This window comes from Pogonomyrmex barbatus, unplaced genomic scaffold, assembly GCF_055798465.1.
Source record: "Pogonomyrmex barbatus isolate J1 unplaced genomic scaffold, ASM5579846v1 scaffold17, whole genome shotgun sequence".
NCBI lineage: Eukaryota > Metazoa > Arthropoda > Insecta > Hymenoptera > Formicidae > Pogonomyrmex > Pogonomyrmex barbatus.
In genome coordinates, this window is record NW_028297113.1 from 2765992 (window position 1) to 2779616 (window position 13625).

The 13625-nt window shown below is 43.6% G+C and overlaps 1 protein-coding gene across 29 annotated transcripts in view; it reads left to right on the forward strand.

Annotated features, from left to right (window-relative positions):
* Positions 1-13625, forward strand: part of trol (terribly reduced optic lobes) — a 159640-nt gene that overhangs the window by 90169 nt on the left and 55846 nt on the right. The window lies entirely within an intron of this gene.

Consider the following 13625-nt stretch of genomic DNA (forward strand, 5'->3'; position numbering starts at 1 on the left):
TATACTCTCTTTATTGCGGCGGCGCGCGCTGTGCTTGCGCGCCCTTACGAGATAATGAGATGCCGTATCAAGCCCGGGGTATATGAAACTGTAACGAAAGACATTCGTATATCGTTACGAGAGATCCGCACAACGTATAATTTCCGTGCTAATGCATCGTAAATTCCATTAGGTACCGCGTTCGCGCCGTTGTGCAACGTTACCTACTCGAGTGGAGGGATCGATACATGTCGGTTATGTTTCATCGTATCGCGAGCGATTATTTCATCCGTTAGCCGGACGAAAGAATGCAAAGCTGACTCCCGGGCGCGAAAACGCCCCGCGGCGCGAGGAGAGAACATCTTAATCCCTGTCGATCATGCGAGATAAGTGCGCGAAGGCGTGTTTATTTACGGCCCCCCCCGTAATATGCGCGAGCTGTTGCACCGAAGATCGAATGATGATGTAAACGAGTGCGCGTTATCGCGAGCACACCGTTCTGTTGCTCGTTTATTTTTAGCTGCCACGTAAGACGCGATTTGTTAAGGCAGCAGCCCGCGAGAATTCTCTCTCTCATTCCGTCGCCGTCGCGTGTATTCCCAGGAGATAACGGTGATTTGTTGCAAAAATGCAGCGTGCCTGGATACACGCTAATCGCTGATCGTCTGACGGACGACGAGAAACCAATATTCACCATTTAATGCCGAATGTCTAATTCCGATTTATCTAATATGCAAATCGCGGCGCAGACCATCCCGGATTCAATGACGACGGTCGTATTCAATGACGAACGATATGCGATATACGCGAAGATTTCAATGGTGGGGGAGAAAGGGGGAGGGGAGCGGGGGCGCTTTTCGAGGGTCGAACTTAAAAGGAAATCGCATACCCGCGAAGAATTCCGTCAGCATAATAATTTTATCTTGCCGCGCCGCGATCTCGTTTCATCTCGGATTATTCTTGTGTATCCATTTTCGCTCTGTTGTCGCGATACATCGCCGCATTTTAAAAGCATCCGGAACAGTTCCTTTTCTTTCATAATCAGGAATTTCTAATCTAACTGCAAATTAATCGGCGGCCCAATTTGAATAAAGGTTAACATCGAGCCTGCTAATCCTAACTACGTCAAATGAATAATATAAAAGGACATCTACATGTGATGATGACAATCTTAAAATATATCTATCCACTGCGGTAACGACGCTGCTAATGATACAAATTGGAAGTGCTGATTGACAATAAAAAAACAAATAAAGATAGCGTCATAAAAGAAAATATCGAAATGTTAAACGGGAGAAACTTCGGTGTTTTATATTAAATATTAATAATAATATATAAATATATACTGCAACAAATATATCTGCAAGTGGAAAAAGAGAGAAAACCGTATCGAACCCATTCCGATTGTCCGCGCACTCTGTGCGTTTAACTATTTAAATAATTCACTAAATCCCCTCCCCCTTTCCACGCCTCTGTTAATAATTGAATTAGCACAACGAACTCCCGAGCTTGCTAATAATTTTATTTTTATCCACCGCCGATTGCATCCGTTTAATTTAATACACCGGCGCAACGCTCTCTGCGGTGACTCTCGCGCGCACGTGTCGCGCATCTTAATTGCATCGCCGGCGAATGCAAATTACACGCGTTAGCGTTGCCCCGTTCGGGGCCGCGTTCGGGGAAACCGGCGAAGAAAACGTGCAATTTTGCCGTCGATGTCCTTTCCCTTTCCTCGCGCGCATTCTCGCGCGCGGGCTCGCCCAGCCGCTCGCCCGGCTTATCGCGTCGCGATCCGCACGCGACACGATCAACATTCCGCCGAGACGCGGAACTCGGTCGCGGAACGACCGGGAACGACCACCGTCGCTTTGCGTCGTTAAGCACCCGGGGGGCGGCCGCGTCGGGCGACAATGAGCCCCGCAATTGCACGCACGCACGATCGAAGGCGGCGAATGAAAAAAGAAAAGGACCGCCGAGGGAAACTCTCGTGCGAAACTTTGACGCGACTTTGACGCGACATCGAAAGATACAACTTAAGACGACTTTCGCGATTGCGTTTCCATCCCGCGTGACTGCGCGATTGAATCAGCGACTCGTGTTCATTAATGCACGTGGCCGTCAATCGTCGCGCTATCGAGTTACATCGTCAAGTGTTACGCCGGCAGCAAAATGCACCTCCTCGTCCTCGCGTTTTCCCCTTTCCCCTTTCGAGGCGGATCTTAGACGCAGCTTCTCGCAGCTCCGCGCGAGAAGAAACGGCTCGCGCGGATTACGATAAAGATATTTTCGCGCAACAACGAGGCGCGCTGGCGACGAGCGCGTGCGGCGAATTAATGCGAGCGTGCGAGATGTACTCGCGGTTTCTTTTATCTCTCGGTAATCTCACGGAGGCTCGCGTTAGTTCGGGGCACGCACGCACGCACGCACGCCACCAATTGCATTTTTATTGCATCGTGGCGCGGCTGAAAATTAGCGAGTAAAAAGATAGTCTCGCGCCCCCGTAATTTTCACACTCCGCTCCGCGAGTGGAACTCGCGATTCTCGGCACGTTCGAAATTGCTTCTCAATTTTACGACTAATATCCTCAAGTAACCACCGCATCACGGGCATCACGTGTACACGTTGATTTCCTGCCATTAATGGGGGAGGGTTATATTTAATAGAATGTGCATTGAAATTATTATTTTCAAAGGCCCCAGTCACGACGGCGTATTCCCATTAGTCAGCCGCCACGACCTTTTCACATGGGGCCACCAGGTGGAAAAAGATCGTCGTCATCGAGGCACGATAAATTACAATCATCTTATCGATTGTGACGCGTCGTGCTCGGCTCGATTGTGGACGCGATTGCGCCGCGCTCGTTCGTTCGTTCGTCGTTTACGCCATCGGCAGGTAGGCAGCGACTCGATCAGGAGTCCATCACCGGCGGGAGTACAACGCGAAAAAATAGCATAACATGAGGTCGACCGGGTTACTTTCTAGTTTGCCTTGTATGCGACGTATATACACGCCCGCTCTCGCTGTCGATATTTCAACGTGCTGTATACGCCGCGATTATAGCCGTCGCGCAGGCTGCAGCGCATGCATCTTGTTACGCGAAATTCGCGTGGATAATGGGGAGGCTTTGATTGCATCGTCAAAGTCGCTGCACGACAGGCGAATAAAGAAGTGCACCGGGGAGCTTTGCACCCGCGGCTTTTAGCATTCAATTAGGCTGATAGCAATATTATCGAGATCATTAACGTTACAACGTAACGTCCCGATTCAAAGTCATGTAATTACGCGAAATTATTCCGTAATTACCGATCGGTCGGAAGAGTTAAATTTTTGGGATGGGATGTTCCTTTTTTTTGCTACAAGAGAAGCCTATCTGGGGGCCTATCTCGCGAGGCGAAAAATTCCTATATCGACATCGAAAGGAGTTCAGTCACACTTTTCTACTGTAAATTATTTAATTCAAAGCGTCAATCGGTTCCTGTTAAAGGAAGATATGTATAATACGGGGAAAGTTTAAATAAAATATTCTGTTCTGAGTGCAGACACTCTAGGAATAGATCCTGGTTGCAGAAGACTTCAATTAGAACCGTTTCAGATTCACACGTGATTAACGCTGACAGCGTCCCGCCACTGTATAAACATTTAAACTATGGAATTATTAAATGGATTAAATGACTTCGCGCAGACCAACCTGTTAATTATGCCAACTCGTCGCAGTTATACGATAGAAATCCGCGTGGTTTCAAGTAACCGTGACGTGAAAGTAATAATGTTAACAACATTTACGTACGGACGCGCAGTCCGCGCTTATGGATTTAAATGAAAATACATTACCACGATGCATTTGCGTCTCCCCAGGCGATCGGGGGCACTCCCGATCGCAAATACCCTCGTAAGAGAGATATCTCGCCGTTTTTTGTATTTTAAATCGGACATTCGATACGATTTTTTTGTTAACTACTCCTCCTGTTTTCCATTACACGAACGGCCACATTGCATAATTGGTCGACTTTGGAAAATGCGCAGAAGGCACATCGAACCCGTCGATCTCCCGCGAATCTCGTATATATGTCAAGGCCGATTGTCCGAGGAACAAAAGCGTCACGTAATCGCGAATGATTCCCACCCCCTTTCCCTCCCCGAGAGATTTCTTATCGAAAATTTTTTTTATCGAATCCGCCGATTACCTACTTCCGCGCGCGATCATCATCGTGTTTTCCTTTTTTTTTTCCCCCCGCGCGCGATTACTTTTTAGTACGCGCCGCGTTTTTTTCGCCACTTTTCGGCGCGCCGCGCGTTGCGACCGGGACGTCATTAATTATGACATTTAAATTGCAAATCGCCCGCTAAAATATGTCGAATCCCCGGCGCACACGGCCGTCCACACTTTATGTTTCGCGTTCACACAGGCGCGCGGATGATTTCTCTCTCTCTCTCTCTCTCTCTCTCTCTCTCTCTCTCTCTCTCTCTCTCTCTCTCCCCCCGCACCCCCTCTCTCCTTCTCTCTCTTTCTCTCCCCGTTTCTGTCTTTCTCCGATGCACAGATAGATTTTATATGCGGCAATATGCGCATACACGCCGATACATGTAGTACCCAGGACCTGGTGCATGCGACCAGGAGTCCTATATGCATGTACGTGAATACATGTAGACGCACATCTGCACGCCCGCACACCTCCCCGATACTACGTGTCATACGCAGTCCCCGCGCGGCATGCCGAGAGCGGATTTTTCATGCAAATTCGCTTATAAAATCGATGTTAATTTTTATAAAACGATTATCGCGACCATCTATGTGACAATAATGTTAACTAAACTGCGGCCGCCGCCAGACCGTGTGCGGAACTCCTGTTGACCGCTTCCGGCGCACCGCTAAAAAGTTAACGCGTTCTCTCTTTCGCCGTGCGCCTCCCCCCTCCCCCGCCTCCCCCCCCTCTCCTCCCTCCGTCCCTCCTGAGCCATCGTCGGGCGGCGATCGCCGGCAGAGATTAATCGCCGGCATCAATTGTCGCATTGCAGCTTCCGTGTGGGGTATTACGCGAACGCGACAAAAATAGAACGATCCCGACTCCGCCTATTCCCGCTCATTTGGCGTGTATTATCATTTGCGTCAAATGGTATTATTACATATGTATATGTGTGTATATGTGTGTGTGTGTGTGTGTGTGTGTGTGTGTGTGTGTGTGTGTGTGTGTATGTGTGTGTGGGGCGTCACACGTGGCGAATCTATGCATAACTATTTACACGTACGAATGTAGATTCATGCGCATATGCACGTGCGGCGTCGCGGTTTGCTCGTCGGGATTTGCATTCGGCAAGACTTTCTAAAGTGCTTCGAATATACATACACGTGAACGCGCGCGCATATATGTATGCGTGCATGTATGGAGGAACCTTTCCCATCTTTTCATTCAATCTAAGTCACGCGGCGCACATTTTACGAAGTGCATTAACGAGGCCGCGCGACTCTCATTCGGCCGACGGGGGAGGGGAGGGGGGGAGGGGGCGTGCATCTCATCCCCCTTTTTCCTCCGATCGCGCGTCTCACGAGAATCCTACACGAAGAATCGCACACACCGGACGCGCATCCGGGCGGACAGATAAACGCGCGGATCTTCCTTGGTGGCATCAAGGGGCGAAGACGAAACTTTCGCCGCCGGCAGTCCATTAGAAGCGCACGGACGATTTAGCAAGGCAGGGGGTGGCGGCACGACGGCGGTCGCGCGCACCCGCTCGCTCGCTCGCTCGCTTTTCTGGGGCCGGCTTTTAGGTCCGGCAATTTGATGCTCGTTGCTTGTCATGCTAATATCCTCGGCTTTATATCGCCGCCCGAGTTTTTCCCGGCGGCGTTGATACACGTTTTCGTAACGCGCGGCCGTCCCGGCGCGGTACGCGTCGTTGAGCACCGAGGAGAATGTCACCGCTGAAATTATGTCGCATCGTCGAAATGAATTGCTCGAGAGCGATTTTAAGTGACGAGACGAAACCCCGCCGTCGCTTATTTCCCTTTCTCTCGCTGTCGCTACGCCACCCCCTGGTTGCCTCGCGGAAATATCGCACGTGGTGCGACAAGGACCGATGCAATGATCTCTTCTGACTTTTCGGAGATTTTAATCGCAATCACGCTATCGCGAATACTTTGATGCATCGTAGGCGATTTTATGTATTCCATTACTGCAAATTACCCGGTAATTCTAAAATGTAATTTGCATGATATTTGCGCAAGATAACTAACGTACTTGCGTATCGTCTGTGAGCCTGATGGCTATCCGAGATGAATGATATAAACACCACGAGAGCGGTGGCTTATTCATATAAGGCGATGCCTAAGCTATAATATTACAAGACTGTGATCGATATAAATGGTTCTTTCTGAACGTATCCTGGGTTTTTCCGTTAAACGGAACGCAGCCGGCTTCTGTACCATCTAATTAGAATTCCATTAACAGACACACCGCGTCAGGAATAATAGGCGAATGGTAATATAATAATGACACATAATAATAACGACTTTAATATCACGGGTTCATGGCATCTCTTTGCAATCTGCGGAGTTGCGCAGCGCTAATTTAATGAAAACGCGGCCGCCGCGGTCCGCCGCCGGCCTTTTAATTGCGCTTTATACGCCGTAAAAAAAAAATTTTACACCCGTCCTACGCGATCATTCCGTACTTACGGTGTGCGTGTAATTCCCCGTGTATATTACGCATGATTTTTCGAATTCATTACTCCATTGTAGTCGAATATCGCGCGCGTACAGTGCGATTAATGAAAGTAACCGTGGCGCGGTACGCAACGGCGCCGCCGGCAAATCCTCCTTTTACGATCGATTAAACGCCCCGATGTAATTTGCATCGCTAAGAAGCGTGTAAGGCATGAGATAGAATCGCGGCGCGAACGACGTAAACTTCTATGCCGCATCCAGGATGATCTTTAAAAACACATTGGTGTGCGCCAAATCGTTTCACTTCTTAAACTATAAATTTTCTGCCGCGCGTTTCGTTCCCACGGAAGAATTGAATGAAATACTCAGCTTTTCGACTTTTCGCGTCTTACACTTTTCAACTTTTCATCAACAGATGTGACGAAATTCTTACACTCGTAATAAAATATGTATTTAATTTTATAATTAATAAAATAAACGAACCACTACGATAGGGTTATGTGATGCGGGCATGAAAATAAATTTTCCCGCCACGATCGGAATATGGAAAAGATGATAATTCCCGCCGTGCCGGAATATGGAAAAGATGATAATTCCCGAGAGTGAAATATTAAGTGGGGTAGAGAGGAAGGGAACATCGTGTATATAAAATAGGCAAATGGGAAAGTTTGCGCGGCTTTTTCACGGCGTAGGGAAAGCAGCCGGCGCCGCCACCCTTGAGTTAGTGGACCCAAGGACCCATGTTTACAATATACATTTTTATGGGCTGATTCTTTTATAACTCTCAATCTTAACGCGCTCAGAACGGAAAAGTTCGGAAGTTCTGGCCGTCGCAGTTGGAGCACGCTGCGCCATTATCTTTTATTCCTTGTTGACGTTGAAAATCGATTAATCGGTCAGAGGAGAAAAATAACGAGTATCTTGATCCTTCTGCGGATTCGCGCGAATCGGCCGATAAATTAAGAGTATCCTGTAAAAATAGAGCGACAATGGCGACGTGTAAAATCCAATTAGTCGAGAATTGGTTTAAGGCTGCTATTGTTGTTAATTCTGCATAGTTAGAATAGTTTTGGAGAATGTTCACCGACGCGATAACGAGAAACGAATGATCAGCTATACGTGGAATCCACTTGCATGGCTTCCAATTTTGTAATTTTCTGCACTCCGTGATTCGATTAGAGAGACTCTAGATATATATATATATACAGAGTGCAGAAAAAAAATATATATATATATATATATACATAAGATGCTTATAGACTATATATAAAGCGCTGTGGCGATGGGATAATTAAGATTTTTTAACAAAAATAACTAGATATATATATATATATGGTTTCGACTACGTTCAAATACTTTTCGCGTAAAAGACTCGAAATAGATCGTCATTTGCATCTTGGTTAATATCTGTCCCAATTAATTGCAAACCTTAGAAACAATTCCCGCCCGGAGAGTTATCGCTCTATTTGCGTCTCTCGATTCCAATCTTTGGACCGGCGTTTGCCGTTTGTTCTTCTTTCTGAATGGTTTATTTCCGATTAACGCGCGAAAATGGCGCGTTATGCGCGGAATCGCGCGCAAGGACCTTCCATAAAGACCTCGTGCGACAGCTAAGACATGCGGGAAGTTATTCGTGTAATTTATGGCTAGAGTGCCCCTTGACTGCGAGCGAGGTCGCAGGCACTGACGTTCTTCTATTTCAAAGTGCGCTCCTTGAAGCTGTTATGAGAATACGAAAAGCGTCCAGCGGACGCCTCTGGAATGACGCACGGCGCCGTTTTCTGAAAAGGCACGAGCGCTTTGACGAACTAGCGAGCATCGACAGATTCTTTACGACAAATGCCTTAAATAATTTGACACGCTCATTAATCGAGCTCATTAACCGCTCATTAACCGTTATATAAATTTTAATATCCATCGTGTATAAATGAAACAATTTATTTTTAAATAATATTAATAGATATAAGAAAAAGATGTTATTATGTGTGTGTGTGTGTGTGTGTGTGTGTGTGTGTGTGTGTGTGTGTGTGTGTGTGCCGTCTTATTATCTGCTGATATATTGTTTCCGGTGATTAATTGGCGAACGCTTTTGTTGAGAGACAGGATACATTTCTTCTCATGCACGGAACGTCGCGTAATCCGGCAATTTCGCAAATGTGGTGAGCGTTCTATCGACTTAATTGCTTTACCCTCCTTAAATTCACGAGGCAGCTTGGGAACTTGGCTCGGTGTACTTTGCTTGTCAGACTCTGCTTCTTCGTCGGGTGCAGCAGCGTAGAATTGTTCCTTTTCTTTTTGTCACAACCATCCAGTTTTTAGACGTATCCTAACGACGACATTAGTATCGCGTGCAACAGCTCGTGCAGCTTTTAACGGAGCCGAATGCGGAAAGCGGCGAGCTGACAAGATTGCGGGCGTGCACTCTGAAATATCAGAATGCAAATTAATGCGCCAAACGTTGCGTTATTCTTCAGAGTATTATGTTATTTTATTCAGGCGAAATATTATCTATTTTCCCGTACGTGCTAATGGATAATCGGTAAATGTGTTTTGCGAATAAAGCTAACTGCGATCGATTTATCGGGACGTGACGTCGGAAGGGATTGCATTATATTTATCTCGAAATAATATAAAACGTCGTAATGTGTTTATTAATCTTTCGTGATTCGAGTAAGCTGAATATGTGAGCGACATAAAGAACACTCGAAAATGCGAATAAAAACAACACGCTCTTTAGATTAATAATGCTTTTCTCGATCACGATCGCTTTGCGATACATCGGAAATATATGCCTGTGGGACACGCGACATTTCCGATGTACTGCTAATACATTGTGCAACATTATCGATACCTCTCTGATATCGCGATCATTAAGTATTCAAAGAGACGCGATTTTATTTTCCACGAACAATTGATCTATGAATTTTCCGTCACTGTGTGGTCGCTGTGTCCTCATCTCACGATGAATATTTCACGTGTATTCGTGAGATATCGGGAAAGTCGTACTATTTTTTTTTGCAGCGGTATCGCTTAAACGATACGTAATGTGATTATTATCGGCATTAATCTCGGCCTGTGCTTCTTTTTAATGAAAAATATTGAGAGAGATACGTATTAGAAAAAGTGAAAGAGAATAGAAGTACCAAGTAATTAAAAAATGTCATTTTAGAGAATCGCTATTTTAGAAAAAGCACAAAAAGCATTATTCAAATAATATTTTACGACAAATGAAATATTGTTCGTAAAATATTTACATTTTTATTACACACAAATCACAAATGGATTTTGTCGAGTTAATGAATATCACGCTCAAAATTGCTGAATGTCTGTCTTCTGCAGTCAAACTTGATATCTTTGGGGGGGGGAGGGGGTGTAAGAGCTTCGCGAGCGAGTCAAGTGGAAAATGTCGTGCGAAAATCTCTTAATACAAGGGCGGATTGTGAAACGGAGGAGCCGACCCTCGAGTTTAGGATATCCTATTGACTTACGCGGTTCGCTTCCGGCCCGTCTGCCTGTCGAGGGGCGGAGGGACAGAGAGGAACGCACGGTCTGTTTAATAAACAAACCCGAGCGGTTTGATTTGCATTGCGCGCAGTCACGCTCCGCTCGCGGTGCGAATTTCAACGCGGCAGCCTTCGCTACTCAGTGGCCACCTGAGTAACGTGAGATACCTGCGCGACGATGCAGCCCGTTCTGGGGGCGCGCAAATGCGCCCCGAACAGAGAGAGAGAGAGAGAGAGAGGGTTGTGAGGGGCATTCCTGTCGCGCCTGCATCGCGCCGGTTGCGTTGTCGCGATGTGCGCGATTCAGCGTCAAGCACCGCCATCGAATGACAGTCTCGTATGTCAAAGCATACCCTCCGGTCGCCGTTACACAACATGATCAACCCCCGTGCGCCCGCCTTCTTCCACCGAGCCGCGCCATTCGAGCGGCAAATGCAATATTGTGGCCTCGCCGCCGAGACACTCGAGACAAAATGGCATGCTTTCGCTCGATTTGCCCCTTTTTTTTTTCCCCCTCCTCCTCGATGATTTTCAAAGGCTGCCTCTCGAATCCTCCTTTCACGCGTCGATTTACATTCATGTGTATTTAATTACTCAGCTTAGAGGATTTCTCTGTATCAGACGAATACTTTTTAACACACCTATGATCTTTAAAATTTCTTCCATTTTTAAATTTACAATACGCGTGTTTACGTATTGCGCGAATATGTAAAAATCTATTGCAAACGGTCAGTTTAGTAAAAATATAAATATTTGCTTCAAGTTTTAGAAAAATACAGCATAAATCAGCCGGTACATATACATTTTATTTTTATTTTCGAACAATAATTTTGACAGTTGAGAATTAAAATTGTGATAAAAATTTTGTTTTATATCTACTACTTGTAAATCTCTCTCACCTGCGCGCGCGCGCGCGCGTGCGCGTGCGCGCGCGGATGTAGATATATGCTAAAAACATGATACACGATTTATTTTATTTTACACATCGTACACGATATTTCCCTCTTGTCGTGCGAAATTGCATTTCACATACGAGGCATCGATATGTCAGTTCAATTTTATTAGTCAGAGTCCGGCATCGTATTTCTTTTTCCCGCTCTCTTCGGCGCTCATCACTTTTCCACCCGCGCGCGTGTCACGCTCACGAGTGCTTCTTCGCATTAGTCGATGGGACAAATGCGAAAACGAAATGCCACGGCTCGAGCACCGGGTTGGCAGCGTATGACTCCAGTCATACCGACCGATCGTATGATCAGCAAGTGGAAACGGACGAGCACACGTCCGGCCTGAAATCGGAGTCGGACTTCGCGAACGGGCGAATGTTTATTTGAAATAGGATAACCGGGCAACGATTGCGCGTTCCTGATTTCGAAACCCGAGCGAGAGGGCTTCGAGCCATTGAACCCCAAACGAGCGAACTCTAACGAAAAAATTGCTCCCGTTGTTTGCGGTTTTGGCTGTATCGTTCGGAGATAATTAACAATTGGCTTTGTGCCATGCGAGAAGAGTCGGTAAGCGCATGGAGAGTCGAAAGATAGAATCCGATAATGGAAACAACACATGCGCGTGTAGCCAAACAATACCCGATGTTAAAATATATATCCACATAAAATTTCTTCCTATGTAAGATAATTATCTTGTTAAATAATAATTTCTGTCTTTTTTTTTTTTTTTGTTCTAAACCCTTATTACAACTATAAGGATAAATAATTTCAAAACTTTTTCAGAAACGTTTTTGTCAGAATTAGATCAATGAAAGATCTAATCGGTCTTTTCTCACGATTTTATAAAAATCATAAAAAGTCGTACTGACTCTTGATATTAAAAACGACGGCACATGCTAAGGAGAAAAACGAGAGCTGCGATGTCTGCGCGCAGTAAAGCGCTATCCGACCTACAACCTCTTATCTTGCAACCCTACCCTCGCCTCTTACGGCCAACTGCTCCACCTTTGAAATCTTACCCACCGCTACATACGATCTTCTCAGAATTTATATTAAACAACCGACTCCCATTATTGGTTTATTCGTGTGCTGTGAGGCAAGGTAGCATCCATCCGGTGAATCTCGCGAGCTTTCAAGAGCACGAATTTCTTTTCACGATTCCTTGCGAACGTAACTCCTCTATATGTAATATCAACTTGAGAACGACCTGAACGAGATGGCACTTTCTTGTACTAGAGAGGAATTAAACCTCGCGTTCGATGACTGAAATGGGTCGAATGATAGTCGGGATATATCTAGATAGAAAATCAAAGCGTTAAATGCGTATTGCATTCTCCATTCTCTATATAATATTTAGAACATTAGATGTAGAATGGGCACCAATTCCAAATTGTTTAATTATATATAAATAATTTAATTATATATAAATTAATTTAAAATTTATAAATAGTTTAATTATATATAAATAACTTTTGTATATTTTTTTTTTGTTGAATGGCATGTATACAAAAATTTTTATTTTAACTCTAGAAATTGTCAATTGTTTGCTAAGAACACACAAACGCTCTATATTTTATTAACGTTATTGGATTATAATACATGAAATGTCAATTAAATAAAATGTCATATTTTTTTTAACAATTCACTCTGAGTTTAATATAAAAATTGAATCCTTTGATTTCATGAAAGAAATCAATATCATGTTCAAATGAGATTAACATGACCGTACGTATCTTTTCAATGCATATTACAATACTTTAAGCATGTTAATATAAACATATATTATATAATACGATTCAATGTATATAAAAAATAAAATTAGCAAATACTAAGTAAAAATTGAAAAATTTTTACTTTATTACAGAAAAAATGTACGACAAAAGTTTAAGGAAAAGTAGTAAATGCTTAAAAAAAGGAAAATTTTTCATTATATTTGTAAACTGTCTATTTCTCTTTGATTATTTAAAAATAAACGTAAATATATTATAACCCTGAAGTCTGTAATATCTGATATCTGTAATCTGATTCACATTTAAAGCTCAAAACCGTATATAATCACTACTTCTAATTTTGTTACTTACATTACAATGTGTAATTATAAATTAGATAAAACCTAAGACGATAAAAGAGAACTTATTTGTAACTATTACATAAACTTCGATTGTAGTTCATCTATTATCATATCATATATTATTTAATTATATTATTTATTTCAAATTACAAAAACATAATAGTAATTATATTGTACATAACATATCTTTTTGCTGCTAATTATATTTATTAAATATTTTAATTCATATTGGATAGCTTTTTGAAGAAAAATTTTATTATATTATATTTATATTTTACTATATTATATTTTTATCTTTGTAGTGATTCAGAATTGTTCCCATTATATTTCAATATACTACTATTTTGTTTAATTTTATATAATATTTTTGTAGATTAATGTCTGATACATGTTATTTAAATTTAAGGCTTATTTAAGAATAACAGTAATCCTTATAGGATAGTATCTAATAATCAATGATTTCTTTC